Raw genomic sequence first — 18,407 nt, 5'->3', positions numbered from 1 at the left:
AAAGAACATGTTCCCAACATCTCAGAGGACTATGCAGGAGCCCAAGAGGGCTGAAGTACAGTCAACAGAACATAAGTAATGAGTAAAGGAGGTGGGAAAGAGGGCCAGGGGTCAGGTCATATAGAACCTGGTAGACCAGAGAAGGGGTCTTTAATTTTATTATAAATGGTGAAGCTGTTAAAGAGTTAAGAGTAGAGAAATGACATGATCTGATTTGTGATTTTGGAGTCACTTTAACTCTTTGAATAGAACAAAGTGCCGGTTCTGAATGAAAGCAGACAGGCCAATTGAGAGGCTGTTTAGTTGTCCAGTTCAGATGTGGAGGTGACTTATAATAGGGCAGTAGCAGTGGAAGAAATTAGAAGTGACTGGTTCGGGGGACAACTTTTGTGTATGTGCTGCTGCAGTGAGCATAGGAGGACACTTTCAGAAGGAGAATTAAATATAGTTGCTGATGAATGAATATGGATCTGAGAGAAAAAGAGACAAATCAGGGAAAACTGTTTTTGACAAATAATGTTTCCTGAGATGGGGAAAGGTTGTAGGAGGAGCAGTTGTAGGCTGGCAGAGGTGGGCAGTGGTGGCCGGGGCAGAGATCAAGAGTTAAGTTTGGGTAGGTTTGAATTATGCACAAGACACATGACATTTCTCACAATACTGTCCACACAATGTTTGATCTTCCTTTATAAATTGATTATTTTGCAGTCTTTGAAGGCAAATTCTAAACTGGAACCACACTAAGGCTGTAAAATCCTGTCTAAATTAGACACCACTTTAGAGATTTGAATAATCCTTTCCTCTTCACCCTGAGGAAGAAGTTCCTTCACTCACCTTTATCAGTAGGATAAGTTCTGGTTTTATTTCTAGTCCCTAACACCTAGAGGCAGCCAATGTTTACATCCCACCCTCGCCTTCTCCCAGAGTCCACAAGTCTGTTCTATACATCTGAGCCTCTTTTTCTGTTTTGCATATAGGGTTATCGTTACCATCTTTCTAAATTCCATATATATGTGTTAGTATACTGTAATGGTCTTTATCTTTCTGGCTTACTTCACTCTGTATAATGGGCTCCAGTTTCATCCATCTCATTAGAACTGATTCAAATGAATTCTTTTTAATGGCTGAGTAATATTCCATGGTGTATATGTCCCACAGCTTCCTCATCCATTCGTCTGCTGATGGGCATCTGGGTTGCTTCCATGTCCTGGCTATTATAAACAGTGCTGCGATGAACATTGGGGTGCACGTGTCTCTTTCAGATCTGGTTTCCTTGGTGTGTATGCCCAGAAGTGGGATTGCTGGGTCATATGGCAGTTCTATTTCCAGCTTTTTAAGAAATCTCCACACTGTTTTCCATAGTGGCTGTACTAATTTGCATTCCCACCAACAGTGTAAGATTCTTGAACAAAAGAATGAATGAAACCGTCACAAGTAGAGGGTGCTAAGGGGGCCCTACTACTCATAGTTTTTTACCATTATGCATAAGTGAGAAGATATATCTCTGAAAACAAATCTCCTAAAATATGTGCTATTCCCAGTTAACATCCTTTTCTTTCTTCCATCATCCTTGCTTATTTCTCACATTGCCTCAGAAAGGAGGAGAAAGCATACATTTTCCTCAAGTTGTTTTGGTTTTAATATATTTGTACCCTGCTCTCACTTGCTATGCTGGTTCACGGGAGAGAGTTATGGAAGCCGAGTAAAGGGTTGGGGTGGGGGAGATGTCAGAGGAAGACAGTCCATTTAGAAATAGCTGTGCGGAGGGTTATTTAAGCAAACTTCTATTGTGTTACATAGTTAAGAAGGCACGGACAAAATCCAATTCAAATAATGATAGTTAATTTAATTAAGAACTAAAATTAAAAATTCATCACCAATAGGAATCAGCAGTAGTCACACATATTCTTGGCTGCATACTGTGGGTAGAGTGGTCGGATATAAAATGTGACTCCTGTCCCCACAGATTGAAATGCCACATAAAGGGTATATGGCAAGGCTAAGGGTCCCATATATGAGGAGGATGGTTAGAATAATAGGAATTCAGAGGAACAGATCATATAGAAAGGAGGATTTGGGGAAGAGGAAATGGGTCGAGGTTAGAATGGGTGAGGAGAGGCAGAAAGAGGGATCCTAGGGTGTGGACATGGCTTGACTAAAGGTGTGAGAACAGGAATGTGTGTGATGCAACCAGGAAAACATTTGACTAGACCTTTTTCTTTTTTTTCCCCCCCAAATCACATTCATTGAACCTTATTTCTTTGTTATATACATTTTCTCTATTGCAAAGCAAATGAAATCTGGACTGTATTATAATGACTAGTCCTGTGCATTCCATTTGAGTCACAATTTATTTCTTTAAAAAGAATTCTCAAGTGCTTTGCATATACTTCCTCTATAAACTAATAATGAATTTTAAAATAGTAACTGTATGCTGCTTTATTTCAAACCCTTCAAGCATATCCAGCACAGAATCCTGCAACTGGTAGATATTTAATTGATGTAATTAAAAAGTATGTGTTGAAATGGTCACATGTAGGATTGGAATGAGTGGGTTACGATGCTTAGTTTCATGTTTTTTTTCTGCAGTTTCACTTAATCAAGCACTATGTGAAGTAGTCATGCTTTTGTAAACTAATAGATTATTACTACAGTTGAAAACTCTCTGGATTAATAAGCACCCAAAATTTAAAGAACATGTGTGTATTAGTTTTCTAGGGCTTCCATAACAAATTCTAGCTGGAGACTAGAAGTTTGAAATCTAGCTGTCAGAGTCAGGATCCCTCTGAAGGCTCTAGGGAAGAAGTTTTTCTTGCATTATGCTACTTCTGGTGGTTGCTGGCAATCCTGAGTGTTCCTTTGTTTCTTTGTTGGTAACTGTGTTACTCAGATTCTGCCTCCATCTTTAAGTGACTGTCTTTCCTCTAGTCATTGGAGTTGAAGTGAAAGTGAAAGTCGCCCAGTTGTGTCCGACTCTTTGTGACCCATGGACTATACAGCCCATGGAATTCTCCAGGCCAGAATACTGGAGTGGGTAGCCTGGAGTTAGAGCCTACTAATCTAGTATTGGGATTCCCTGGTGGCTCAGTGAATCCGCCTGCTAATGCAGGAGACACAGGTTCCTTCCCTGGGTCAGGAAAACCCCTGGAGAAGGAAATGGCAACCCACTGTAGTATTCTAGCCTAGAAAATCCCATGAACGGAGAAGCCTGGTGGGTTACAGTCCATGGGACCACAAAGAGTTCAACATGACTTGAGTGGCTAAACACACACACATGCATGATCTACTGTTACTTCATCTTAACTAATTACCATCTAAAGAGATGCTGTTTCCAAATGTGGTCATATTCTGTGATTCTGGGTAGAAATGAGTTTTGGGAAGACACTCTTCAACTCAGTACATGGTGGTGGCCAGATTTTGCAGATGGTTTCTAGTGATCTTTACCTCCTGGTATTCTCATCCTTTCATTGTGCTCCCCCACACTCAGTCATGGGTGGCCTGTCATCAGTATATACTATGGAGGTGACATTGTTTGAAATCTGATGCCAGGTCGTAAAAGACATTGTGGCTTCCACCTTGCTCTCTGGGTGCAATAGTCACCATAAGATGGAGAGCAAAGAATGTCTCCTGCCAACAGCTAACCATAGCAGTGAGTTAGCCTGAAATGGGATCCTTTTGTCCCAGTCAAGCCTTCAGATAACTATGTCTCCAGCTGACATCTTGACTGAAACCTCATGATTAACCCCAAGATAAAAGTTCCCAGCTAAGCCACTCCAGAAACCTGAGATATTAAATGCTTGAAACAACTAACCATTTTAAACCGTTAAGTTTGGGGATCATTTTTTAATGCAGCATTAGATAATAACGTGATTTGGTTCCTGGAATGTTGGCTCTATCATCCAAAAGTGTAATGTGTAAGAGAAAAGAATGGAATAGGTAGGTAGATGTAAGCTTTGAAGAAACTTAACTGGAGTCTGATGGCCTTTGAGGAAGCTCCCACTGAAGACATAAAGAAAAGTGAGGAAGATGTTATTGGAAACTTGGGGAAAGAGAACCCTCATGGTATCAGGAAGTTTGGCCATACTGTCACCTGTGGTGACGTAGATAGTATAAATGTATCTAGTGGACTGGATAATGTGGCTAACGAGTCATTTCCAAGGTGAAGTGTTGAAGGTGAGGCTTGGTTTCTTCTTGCTGCTTATGGAAAATGTGATATGAGAGAAATAAATTAAATGAAGGAATGCCAAAAGGAAATGAGCCAGGACTTTCTGGTTTTAATAATTCTTGGCCTCTCCAGATGACAAATGGTGCTAAAATTAAGAAGTGACTTCCAAGCAAAATCGAATCCTGGACACTGTCAGGAAAACATGAGATAAATATGGAGCTAAAGTCATGTCTGTGAAATCTTTCGTGATGACCTCTGAAGTACTTAAAGTTTTGCCTCAGAAACCTATTCAGTCAGACTCTGGAGTTTCTAAAATGTCTAAGGGTATTGTGCCTCAGCCGTCTCAGCAGAAGCCTAAGGTTGAACAAACCTTACGTCAAAGAAGTCTACAGGTGTGGCTTTTGTCTATGGGATGAACTCAAGCAGAATTCATCAGAGACCCACAAAGTTAAGAGAATCATACTGACAAAGCATCACCAGCTTGGACCAAAAGCAACCAAACCACACAAAATGAAGAGGGCTTTGGAAACTCAATTTCTCTTCAACTTCAAAAATGAGCAGTTTTTCAATTTCAAAAATGGGCAACTAAGTATGACTTGGAAAGAAGTGATGATCCAGAGGGAAGAGGCAAAAAAGAAAAAAAAGAGAGAGAGAGAGAGAGAATTAAGTCCAGGTCTTTAATCCTCATCAAAGAACTGCCAGCTTTTAAGATGCCTCTAGTGAGCCTCACTTCCTGATTTTCATGCCCTTGTCTTAACCTCTCACATTGAATGACTGCTGCTCATGTGACCAACAGAACACTGTGGAAGTAACTGGTGTGTGATTTTTGAAGCTAGGTTATAAAACATTGTGGCCTCTGCCTTACTGTCTGAGATTACCTGCTTTGGGAGGAAGCCAATCACCATGTCATGAGGATGTGCAGGCAACGTGTGGAGAAACACCCATGGAGAGGAACTTGGAGGCCCGGCCAACAGTGAACACCAGCTTGCCAACTATTTGAGTGAGCTGCCTTGGAACCGAACCCTCAGTTCCAGTCAGGCTTCAGATGACCATAGCCTCAGATGACATCTCCATGAGAGACCCCAAGACAGACTGCATAGCTAAGCTAATCCCAAATTCCCAACTCACAGAAATGATAAGATGATAGACATTTATTGTTATGTCATCAATACATTTTAGATAATGTGTTCTGCAGCATTAAATCCTTAATGTATAAGCTTTATTAAGATCTAATATAGATAAATGAAAATAAATAAATAAATAAAATGCAAATTTAAAAAAAAATCTAATATAGAAAGCATGCTGAATGAAGATGCTACAGTAAATTTTATTTCAAGAAGTAAATCAATGAATCTTTATTGTTTTGCTACTACTTAATATTATTTGGAAGCAGCATATTTCATCATATTTAATTCTTTGCATACAGACCTTAAAATAGAAACTTTATTAAATGCTGTTTAAAAAAAAAACTCTCAATGCAAGTTCTAGATATTAAGTTGTATTGATTTTTAAATAATATGAGTATTCACATAGGGATTCATTAAGTTAGTGAAGAAATTAAGTCAACATATGGGGAGCTGTAGTAGATATTTTTCACTTAATTCACACATAAAACAAGATAAATTGGTCTAAAATGAGACTTTAAAAATCAACATTTATTTTATTGAGTGTCTATTATAGGCTTAATATTTCTAAATACAATAAATGCAAAATAAGATAGTGTTTCTTTCTTAAAGGAGTCTTTTTTTAAAAATTATAAACCAAAAAGCTAGCGAATACTAAAACTTTTAATAAAAATTAAGGTAACTTTATGCTGTTGGGTTTAGTACTTTCAAGCTTCAGAATTCTAGAAGCAGAGTTGGTTAAGCGTTCATGAGAATAGTTTGGATAGTTAGATAAATGTCACTTTATTGATGTTTGAACTTGGAGTCTGTTGAGCATGGAGATGAGAGTATTCCATCACCAGCTGCTTCTCTGTTTCCAGGGTTGAGAGATTGTGTGAATGAGTTAGGGGGCCTTGCCCTCCAGTAAACAGTCCTTGATGTTCCCTTAGAATCATCCGTTTGATGCCTCAGAGCCAGTGAACTGGGGTGGGAGGGTCACCCCTTTTAAGAAGTCAGTATAGTTCACCCATGGGAGAAGCATATTATTCTTCAGGGAAAATTTGCTTACTTCTACCCCCTCCTGTTGTTTAGGGCTACCCAGATGTCCCCGAGGAAGAAAACAGTCAAAGACAGATGGGTTTTAGTCTCTTAATAATGCTAGTGAAGCAAAAGTCAACCCATTCTTAAACCGCAACCCCACTACAATAACATGAATTGCTACCTAGATTCATGGTCTTTGTATTTCACAACCTTTCATTTTCTTATAAATATTTATTATGGGCCAGTGAGTTAAGTAATTCTTCACCACTGAAAACATTAAACATGTGATATCATGGGACTTTCTAGGTAAGTAAATAGATGGTGATGGTAAGAATCAGATGATGATTTGCAGCACAGATTCTAGACTCAAACTTGCACAGAAAACCCATTTCTATTCCTTACAAGCAATGTGATCTTGGAAAGTTAGTAAACTGTCTATGCTTTAGTTTCCTCAGGGAAGGGTTGTTCTTGTGAGAATAAAGTAGCAGTAAGAAAGCATTTAGTATAATGACTATCACATACTATGCTTTCACCAGGTAAAATAGATATATGTGTTTGTTAATGTTGTTGATAGAAAAACATACTGCCTTGTATTAATGCTGCTTATTCCAAGGACACTAGTGAGCTCCAACATGCTAAATTCAATGATTTTTTATTCTCATTTCTTATCCAGTTTGACCTGTACATAGTTTTTGATACAACTGGCTACTTTTTCTTGCAACATTTTTTTCACTTGGCTTCCAGAACTCTGTACTCTCCTGGTGTTTTCTTCACTGGCTATTTCATCTCTATTTACTTCTTTGTTGGTTCCTCTTGATCTTTGTGACCTTCCAGGTTTTGTGTGATCCAGGGCTCAGTCCTTGGATCTCTTCTCTGACTATACTTTCATCCCTGGTGGTCTTGGGTTGTCTAATAACTTCCAGTACCATCTACATGTTGGTGACCCCCAGATTTATATTTCCAGTCCAGATGTCTTTTAGAATGTCATCTATCCAATGGCCTATGAATCATATACATCACAAACTTAAAATATCAAAACTGAACTCCTATTTTTCCTCCAAACCTGGTATTTTTGCATTTTTCTGTATTTCAATAAATAGAATTGTCTTTCCCATTTTTGAGGCTCAAAACTTCAGAATCATCCTTTTCCTCTTCCTTTCACTTACACTTCATATTCATCTAATGTCAGATCCTGCGGACTCAACTTTCAGAATATGTCCCCAAACCAACCACTCTGAGTTATCACCTCTGCGCACCACGTCTTTTCTGGTCTGAATTACTGCAGTGGCTTCTGACTTGTTTCCATATTTCCATGTGTGTCCTCCTATTGTCTATTTTCAACCTAGAATCTATAAAAACAGACTGCTCAAAACTTCCACTCAGAATGAAAGTCAAATCCTCCCAGTGGCCTGTGAGGCCATGAGCAATCTGATGCCTTCTGCCAGCCGCCTGACCCCCAGTCTCTCTCTCCCTCCTCTTCCCTGCCTTCACGCAGTTCCAGCCTCTGTCGTGTCCATGCTAACTGTAACATACAGTTGCCAGACACACTCTTGCTGCAGAGTAACTACAGTTTGTTTCCTTTGCTCAGAATATTCCAACCCTAGATTCCACATGGGCCAGCCCTTCACAAGATGTCTCCTTTTCAGTTAGACTTTCCCTAATTACCAGGGTTAAAATTTGTAGCTCCCTAACTCCTAATGCTGGGAAGGATTGGGGGCAGGAGGCGAAAGGGACGACAGAGGATGAGATGGCTGGATGGCATCACTGACTCGATGGACATGGGTTTGGGTAGACTCTGGGAGTTGGTGATGGACAGGGAGGCCTGGCGTGCTGACGTTCATGGGGTCACAAAGAGTTGGACACGACTGAGCAACTGAACTGAACTGAACTGAACTCCTATTCTGGCAGCCCTTGTCTGTCTTCTTTGCCTAATTTTGTTCTATAGTATTTACCGCAATTTAACATACTATATTTTACTTGTCTGTCTGTCTTTCTCCTCCACCAGTATGTAAAGCACATGAAGGGGGCAGATTTCTTTCTTTCTTTTTTTTTTTTTTTTTGGTATATTGTGTCCACTGCTGTATTCTTAGCATCTATTTTTAACAGTGGCTGACATAGGTTTGATTTACTGGTAATTTGCTAAAAATATTTCATGATATCATAGAACTGCCTGATTCTGTTGAAAATATAGGAAGTTTGAATTTCATTTTCATTGTAATGCTCAGATTGCTTAAATGGTCTAAAATAATTCCAGGGTTTTATTTCACCTTGTCTTAGCTGGTTCATTATTTACTGTAGTCTCTCAAGTGTCTTTCATCATAACTGACTTGTATAATTTACCAGTCTCAAGAGAGTTAGTTAGATTGGTAAATGCTAAAAAGATTACAGAGTTTTCTTGGAATCAGTCTGTCTCTCACAGCAGGCTTATTCTGTCATTAGCCTTGGGATAATTTTTGTAACTCTTGGCCACTTGGTTTCCATTATAAAACATGCAGGGCAAAGGTCATATCTTACCAACATTGAAAATGTACTTTGTGGTTTTAGGTCAATTGAGATATTATTTCCATGCTGAAAAATAATGACTGAAAAATGTGTCATAACCAGTTGTGAAATGGGTCAAGCCTGCCCTAGGCATCTCTCAGAGGTTTGCGTCATTGGCAGGAACAGTTGAATTCCTGATCATAGGGTGTTCCAATGAACATCAGGAACTCCAGAGTAGGAAGAAAAAAAAATAAGTTGTTTGCCTTATTTCAGGACTATTAGATTTCTTGTAACTATCATTTAAGTAAATGTCACAATACATGGGGGGAAAAGGATTGAAAACTTTATGAATTGGGTCAAATGGCAGTCATCATCATTGATTTGAACTTAAGGTATACTTTTAATTCCTCTGAAAGTGTGCAGACGTTGTTCAATATCATTAGATCTAGTGTTTTGGGGGGGGGGGGATGATGAATACATAATCCTAAATTGGAAGAGATCTCATATTTTGTCAGACACCTGTTCTTAGTGGAAGAGAATTTTAACATATGGTCCTTGAAGCAATTTTACAGGATTGAAGAGTTATTATTATTCATTGTTATTTGTGAATTACAGCCAAAGGAGGATAGTATATGAAGGAAACATGAAGACAAGAGTTAGTTCCAAACTCCTGTCACATCATTTGTAAGATTTTCAGCCCCATTTCATGAGTAACACTGATAAGGAAATACTTCTTATCTAACCAACACTTAGTGGTAACACCTAAGATCCTTTTCTTTCCCTTGAGGTACAACAGAGGATAAAATGTATTCAGAAATGATATATAGATTGTACAAATAGAAGGTAGTTTTCTCACAAGAACTAATTACATATAATAGTATTAAAAGACCTAAATAAGAGAAACATCTTCCATAAATATCATACCAGGTTGACAGTGTAACCAAAAGTTTCTCCTTTTCAATTCCTGATGAAGTTGTAGTGCCCATGTGCCCAGTTATATTATTATTGTTTCTCTATGGGTAATGAGGGAGACATAGTTTTGTATGCAATGAAAAACTGATCATTTCTCCATGTTACTTCTTAACTTTATGTTTCTGATTTCAGATCTCCTTCCCCTTCCAGAGGAAGTTAGCGATGCCATAGCTTTAAATGCCTGTTTTAGCTGCAAAACTCAAATGTTCACTTTCTGTTAGAAAATCTAAAGCAGGTGGTATACATTTTCTCATGATTTGGAATTCTTTAAAGGCAAGTCAATTTGAAGTTCAAGTGCGGGTAGGTTAAGCCGAAGTCATCATCTTGGTAACATTCTTCCAAATAAAAAGAAAACCTTTCTTCTGAAATGCAATTTTCTGTGCAATTGTAGTTCTCAATTGCATCACTGCCATAAACATTACAGCCTCATTTTCATTAACTTGTTCTAAGTTTCCCAAATAATCTTTGTCCTGATTCTGATTTGGATTTTCAATAGAAAGTAAAAGATGTGAAATGAAGAGGTAGCAGCTAAACCAGGAATTTAAGCCACTGCACTGCTGATCTCAGAAAGAATCTGGTCTGGAAGGAGGAGACCTGAACTTAAAGGGGCCACAGCTCTTGCTGTTGAAACTTTTAGGGAGTATCATTTGACTTGGAAGTCTCTGCTTTTTTCCACTTGTCCCAACCAGGCAACCCTTATTTAAAAAGGGATCAAATCAAGCCTGAGAATGAGAGGCCGATGTTTCAGGTTTTTCTCCTGTGGTCTGTAATGCTCTTCTGTGTGTTTCCCACTAGGCTGTGTACCTGCTCCTCTTTACTAAGTGACCTTCTAGAAAAGTGCATGGCACAGTCCAGGCACATGAAGAAAGAGATGCTTGATTTTAGTGGAGCACACAGACATGGAATGATAACAGTAGGATTATATGCATGGTGAAAATGCTCTTCTTGACCATGCTCTTATGTGTCCATGTCTGGAGGACTATGGGCCTTAGAACCTGTGCGATACAGACCAGGCTCTTCAGGTCAGCATCCCTGGTGGGAATAGACCACTGATAATAACTGCTAAAATTGCTAAAATGGATATCCATGAAATGACTGCAATAAGTGGATTCCAAAGCCTTATCATGTCACCTTCATCTCAAAAACATTTAGCCTTTTTAATGAGTATTTTTCCACTGCCATAAAACAGCCCCATGTGATGTTAACTGTATTGTATATTATAAGCATAGCTAATAAATTCATGTAACATGATGAAATGTTGCAAATATGCTTTGATGGAACCTAAAAAAAAAGAAAACAAATCTTTTGTGTCTTTTTTTTCTTCTATTGTCATTTGTCAGTAAAATGATAAAGAAGGAATTTTCTCTTTCTTCAATTTATTTTATCTTCAAAACTCACCACTGGGAGTGTTCCTCTAATAAACATTATTCAGTGGGGTAAAGACATTCTGCTCTAATAAGCCTTTATCAAAGGAGTGTTATAATTAGTTACCAAAGGCAAGAAAGTAAAAGACTGGAAACTTAGCCATCCCTCTCTGAAAGGCACACCTTTGCAGGTACAACTCTTTGGTCCAGAATGGGGCATCTTCAGTTTCACCTGCATGTTAATAAAACTCGTGAGATCCTTTGTGCCACTAGAACTTGACCAAGTCTTAGTCCTGTTTCCCAGTGAACTGCCCTCAAGGTGACTTTAAAAAGTGACACATACTAAGTAAAGCCCCAGGAAAATGGGAGAGGGGTCTGTTTGCAGGGTTAGGTCACTGAGCAGCTTCTTGGCAATTCTGATTTTGGCAACGATTCGTCCTCGGAAAGGACACCCTCAGACTTTCTGCGAATACCTCTCAAGACTCTGTTTCAGGCATTTCCAGGCTCTGGATTACCATGGTTACTGTCTGACTCTGTATCTATTGCTTGACTGGGAATAAGAGCATGGTGATGTATGCTCTGCCTCCCAAGCTCAGGGAATAGTTGAAGGTAAGATCTTATTCTGAAGCAACATGAGAGCTTTGTGCTTTTCCTTCATCCACATGACAGCTCATAAATTCCCTATTCTCTAAGACTAACTCCCAGTAAAATTGAAAAAAGCTATATTAAATTTCAAAAGGAGACTCTCACGTACCTTTCTTTTACTAGGGTGTCTAGAATAGACTGTCAAGATCCATTGTTTCAATCATCATATAGTTCCTTTTTTCAGTTTAATCCAATCATGATGGTTCATAAATTAAATGGTGAAAACATAGCATAAATTGTATTATACAGCAGCAGTAGAAAGAGTTAACAGTGTCTCATGGGAGCATCATAATCACCAATGAAATCATTGTAATTAAATTGAATATAAAGAGTAAAATATCAACTTTATGGAATATTTGCACATTCCTAAATTATTTTTTTTCTCTATATAGTAACATACCATCTATTTCTAATTGGATTGCTAGTTTACTACCTAGATCCTAGTCCAGTGGGAAAAAACACAACTTAGAACACAGTCATGGACAGGAAGATCAGGCAATTAGTAATAACGAGGAAAAGCACTTTGCATGCAGTAAAACATCCATGGGAGGTAGTGATTGTTTTATTATTATTGATTGCTTAGTTTTCTTTCACATATATTGTCTCATTTACTATAACTCAATGGAGTTGGTTTGGTTAGCATGTCCATTAAAGAAAGAAAACTGAGGCACAGAGGGATCGTGTGGCTATTGAAACTCTTGTTGCCACTGAATAATGGAGCTGGGATTTGTCCAAAGGCTTCCCCTGGTGGCTCAGTGGTAAAGAATCCACCTGCAATGCAGGAGATGAAGGAGAATGTGGATTTGACCCCTCAGTTGGGAAGATCCACTGAAAAAGGAAAAGGCAACCCACTCCAGTATTCTTGCCTGGAAAATCCCATGGATAGAGGAGCTTGGCAGGCTACAGTTCATGGGATCACAAACAGTTGGACATAACTGAGCATGCATATATTTTAATCATTTTATTTTATTGCCTCTGGAGGTACTCACTGATTGCAATATATATATATATATATAATAGTTGCAATTATAACAAATTTGGCTATCTGGTTTTATAGCTTGCAGAAAATGAGTGTGTCTGGATCGGAAATGGGAGGTAAGATGGATAGGCTTCCTGACTATCAACAGATAATACCTAAAAACTGAGCAACTAATTAACAAATGAATACTATAGAAGTTTTATTAAAGTTATCTTAAATAGAGGTAACAGCACACTAATTCCTTGTATAAAATGATGGTCTGGGGTCATCTTCTGAATGCTCTACTATATTCAATAAATTATGCTTTAAACGGTTTGAAAGAAAGTAATCCATTCTAGAAATATTGATCCCCCATAACAAACAAATGATCTCATTTGTTATGTCACCTAAGAAAGACCTTTATTTAAAAAAAAAAAAAAGCAACAGAAATCTACATGGTAATTAGAAGGGAGAAGCTATGATAATCATTTTCTAAAAAGATGGTGCTAAATAATTAGATAATTGGGGTCTTACTATTAAAGAAATGGAGAAGGAAATGGCAAACCACTCCAATATCATTGCCTGGAGGATCCCATGGACAGAGGAGCCTGGTGGGCTGCAGTCCAGAGGGTCACAAAGAGTTGGACATGACTGAGCAACTAACATTATTAAAGAAATAGTCACACTTAGTAGTATGCTTCAAGATCCAGGGTCTAGAAAGTATCTGCCTTAGATAACTTTCCCCAAAACTTAAACTAATGATTGAAGAGCCTTTTACCTGTCAGTAGATTCTTGATCTGATGCTAGATATAGTCTCATTTGTTATGTCAACTAAGAAAGGTCTTCCTGAACAAATTGTCCAGCAGTACTCTAAACTGTCATATTTAAGATTAGACAGATAGTATAGACTTCTACTCCCTATATAAAAATATGTTCTAGACAAACTTGACAAGGCCTCCAAGTGTAATGTTAGCCGCCTGAAACTTAAAACTGCAGTAATTCTTATTGCTGCTTTTTTTTTTACATCTTTATTTTCTAATTAGCAAGTAATGCTCTAGAAATTAATAATCATGTATACTTAAACTATTTCAAATCTTGTATCTTACATTAAACATAGATTTGAGCCTTATTTCGGCTTCATACATAGACTGGAACACAATTTATAGACATGAAAATAGTTAACTTTGTGCAAGTCAAATAACTCAACTTATATCAACATCATCTTGTGGCCCATGTTAGTAACTTGATTCTTCACAGACTTCAGCAAGAAATGCCAATAGGAATCCAGCTTCTGAAATAGGTATCAATGTAGCAATGGATGTGTTGGCACCAGAATGTCAGTATATTAACTTTTTAAAAGACAAAACCCCGCAGACTAACTCACACACTCTCCCTATCACCTATTTTCTATTACTTTTCTGAAGTAGTATCTTTATGCAAATAGCATGATGGTATAATTTCATTATTACTGAAATTTCCTTTGCAGTCAGTGAAAATAAGCACTACTAAACATAGATTTCCTCAATTTGTAGTTATTTCTCTCATGTTTTATATATTGTATGTATTTACACTGAGGTTTACGTTCCATCTGTTTTTCCTATATCTAGCCACATACCACACGCTGTATAGAAAGGATGAAACTCTGATTCTTCACTTCCTACTTGGAAGGGAAGAGCCCTGTTCCCTGCAGCCCTATCCTACGAATCCCCCAGTTTCCTTCTAGCTCACTTTGCTGGACGCCTGCTCACAGGTGCCAAGACACAGTACAAGTTCCTAAGTTCAGGTCATCAATGTCCTGTTCTGAAGGGGAAGAAGAGAGGTTTTCTGTCCTCTGTCTGCCCTGCTGTCATTTCGGCAAAGTTACAAGAAGGCAAATCAGACAGAATCCAGTCAGACACTGTCTGTTCTTCGAACACGATAAGTGAACATCCAACATCCAGATCGTTAAACCTAGTAGAGAGAGGGAAGTCAAAGTGATGCTCTCATCACAAGTATAGCTTGTTCTCTTGTCAGAAGACGTTGCAAAGCCAGATTAATCCACCAAGACTGTGTGGATTTGGTTAGCTGCTAACTCCTGAGAGAAAATCTAGTAATTTACTTGGATGAGGAAAAGGAGGTCATAAAAAGAGAATTGAATATAGGGTGTGCCCAAGATGTCAACTCTATCCCTGGAAAATCTATAAGGAAAAGAAAGTCAAATATGGAAAAAAATATTCTCTACCCTGATGCTGGGAAAGATTGAGGGCAGGAGGAGAAGGGGACGACAGAGGATGAGATGGTTGGATGGCATCACTGACTCAATGGACATGAGTTTGGGTGGACTCCGGGAGTTGGTGATGGACAGGGAGGCCTGGCATGCTGCGGTTCATGGGGTCGCAAAGAGTCAGACATGACTGAGCGACTGACCTGAACTGAACTGAACCTGTTAAGTGGTATAAAGAATAACTATAGTAGGCCTAAATGCCCCTCCCAATTTCCTTCATTTCACACTATTATTTATTGACTATAAAAGATAAAAATGATATAGTGCTATTCAATTATATTTATACAAGTGTCAAGTAAGGAGCTTTACTATGTGGTAAGATATATCAAATGCATCATTTTTATTTTAGGTACACAGTTCTGCAACTTCCTATTGAAAGAATTCACTTAGTATCCTATGCAATCTGTTACTATGTAGGTAGTCCTCTTTTGAAACCATTGTGAAAAGCACAAAATATGACCAATATGTGTTAACTCAGAAGTGAAGTTCCATTTACATGTTACAGCAGTATTTATTTCATTTTAATCACGTTTCAATGGAGTATAGTTGCTTTACAATGTGTTTTTACTGTACAGTGAAGTGAGTCAGCTATAGGTATACATGCATCTTCTCTTTTTTGAGTTTCCTCCCCATTGAGGTCAACACAGAGCAGGAGATTCCCCTGTGCAATGCAGTAGGTTCTTATTAGTTACTGTTTTATACATAGTAGCAATAGTGTATATACATCAATCCCAATCTCCCAATTCACCCCACCCACCAGAGCAGTATTTATCTAAACCAACAGTATAGCTACAGTGAAATTTGATTAATTCTGGACTTCCATGACAACTGCGGCATATACTCAGAGAAACAATTACTGTAATGATTCTATACCCTCATAAAAAAGAGTCAGTGATTTGAGGATAATGAGTTGTTCCACTATTATCTCTCCACTTCTGTCATTTGTGTAAAAATGTATGGAAAGATACTAGTTTTGCATGTTGTATCCATCTATGCTAATCCTAACCAGTGTATTTTATGATGATACTTTTGAATTATTTAGCAGAAACCTCAGCAGTATGGAAATGTAGAATACCTTTGTAAAGTTAATTTGTTTTGAGGGGGACACATTTCTAAGGTAAAAATTATGGAGAAGACCATATTGTAATATAGTCCTTTTGTATTTTTTGGTTTCTGTAAGTATGTACTCTGTTAAAAACTACACAGTTATTATCTTAGACGATCAAGGTCTGAATCATTAATAATAAATCATATAGATAGCATATATCCTTGATATGATGTGATGAAAATGACACTTGACCTCTATGGTCTTCATCCCCTAAAACTTAGAACTTGAGTGAAATCATGAGAAAATCATCAAATAAATCAGAATTGAGAAATATTCTGCAAAACACCTGACTGGTACTGCTCAAAACTGTCAAGGTCATCATGAACAAGGCAAGTCTGGGAAACAGCATAGCCAAAGAGAATCTAAAGAGATATAGTAATTAAACATAATATAGATGGGCTCCTGGAACAGAAAAAGGTCATTAGGTAAAACCCAAGAAAATCTGAACAAAATATGGAAATAATTTTTTTTTAAGCCTCAAACTCTATAGTTTGCTTTATTATTCAGTTGTATTGGCTGCAGCATAGAACAATGCCAGATTTTGCATCTAGATGGCAATGACTTGATAACAAATAGGTGGTGTTCCCTGAGCCTTCATTTGCTAAATGGATAATCACTGTTACTGAACTATGTGACATGGCAAAATTTTTGCTCAATTTTCTTCTTTTCCACTTAATATTCTCTCTACTAAGAAAAAGACATACAGGCTTTCCCAGTGTCAAGAATGGGTGGTATTCTCCAAGACCACTTGAGAATTACTGCTTAGAACTATCGATACATTTCTGTGTGATACTCGTACCCTTTGTAATAGATGTCTGTCACATATGTATCAAATTTAATATTAGTAATCCTAATTTACATATGATCATTAGCCTTGATATTAAGAGCTGTATAGACATATCTATTAACCTTACTTTAAAATACTAATGCCTGGTCCAAAGTCCTACCACTGTATCAAGGTCTGTTTTTAACTCAACCCATAATTCTGATGTGAATCCTGAGTGAGAGGGCATCTCTGGTATATTACAGTGTTATGGGGAAATGCATTAACAGTTCTATTTTGAACATTAAGACATATCTTGACCAACTGGTGAGTCAGGGGTCTTCTGCCGACTTGTTCCTGAGAGCAAGACTCCCTTAAACAAAAACTTCTGTAATGTTTTTTGAAATGAGAGCTTCAGGAATCAGGGATTAGAGAGCAGGATTGGTGCACAAAAGAGGCAAAAGAGAAGCTGTGGGAACCAAGACTGTGTGTCAAGTGTATATTTCCCAGAATGATCAGGCTGCAAGTGAACCTTATAGACCTGTCTAGTACAAACCCTTCATTTTACAGAAATGGGAATGTGTTGCTCAGGCTTGGTCCTGGGCCAACTCCTGATCACTTCTCTTCCTATGTTCCTAGAGGGCTGGGAAAGTGGCTTCTAGTCATTTTCTTCTTGCCACACACTAACTCTTACTGCCTTCTCTTCCTTTGGCTTGCTGTGACCACGACCACATCCCCAAGCCTCTTGCTCTGAAGTTCATGTAGAATCCTTCAGAACTAAAGGGGAGCCATGAAAATTGAACTACATAGCAAAGGTCCTGAATTTAGAAGTAAAAGCTGACCCCTAGTGTTCATTTAAGTCTCACCTGATCCTTTGGTTCCCAGTTCAATCTTCTGACTGATCCCTTGATAAAGATTATAATTAAGACTAATTATGACATTTTAAAATTTAAAATCTTAAATTTAAAATAACATTTAACTAAGCTTAAAATTTCTCTTATTTATTTCAACATTTAAACCCCATATAAAAATATGATAAGAAAAGGCAAAGAGCTCTTAATTTGGGGGTAGAAAAGACATTTTTATATTTGAGGAGAAAACTTGGGCTGTCTTAACTCATCCCTTCTCTAGAAATGTCATCTATGGCAAACACTGTCCTCATGGAAATTGGAGGCAAGTTCTGCTGTAGTGAATATATCCTCCAGAGTGGCAAGAGGCAATGAGTGAGGATAGAGATGCTTTCCATAGGCAGAGGGGTTGGAGCAGTGAAGGCAGAAAGAACCATTTTTACCTACCTCCTTTCCCTCCAACTTCCTGGCCTTCGCTATGCCAGTCTGGACCATCCTAGTCCATAAAAGTGAAAAGTGAAAGTGAAGTCACTCAGTCATGTCCGACTCTTTGCAAGACTGCAGCCCACCAGGTTTCTCCGTCCATGGGGTTTTCCAGGCCAGAATACTGGAGTGGGTTGCCATTTCCTTCTCCAGGGGATCTTCCCCACCCAGGGATCGAACCCAGGTCTCCCGCATTGTGGGCAGGTGCTTTACCCT

General features: G+C 38.2%; 1 protein-coding gene and 1 long non-coding RNA gene across 3 annotated transcripts in view; one reads left to right on the top strand and one right to left on the bottom strand.

The window, feature by feature from the left end:
* The window catches only part of LOC139036024 (uncharacterized), a 139,523-nt gene that overhangs the window by 458 nt on the left and 120,658 nt on the right, over positions 1–18,407 (bottom strand). The gene's annotated exons all lie outside the window — the stretch shown is intronic.
* Positions 1–18,407, top strand: part of PRKG1 (protein kinase cGMP-dependent 1) — a 1,335,516-nt gene that overhangs the window by 1,253,461 nt on the left and 63,648 nt on the right. The window lies entirely within an intron of this gene.

The sequence above is a fragment of the Odocoileus virginianus genome, chromosome 7 (assembly GCF_023699985.2).
Source record: "Odocoileus virginianus isolate 20LAN1187 ecotype Illinois chromosome 7, Ovbor_1.2, whole genome shotgun sequence".
Classification (NCBI taxonomy): Eukaryota; Metazoa; Chordata; class Mammalia; order Artiodactyla; family Cervidae; genus Odocoileus; species Odocoileus virginianus.
This window is presented reverse-complemented; position numbering and strand designations above follow the sequence as displayed.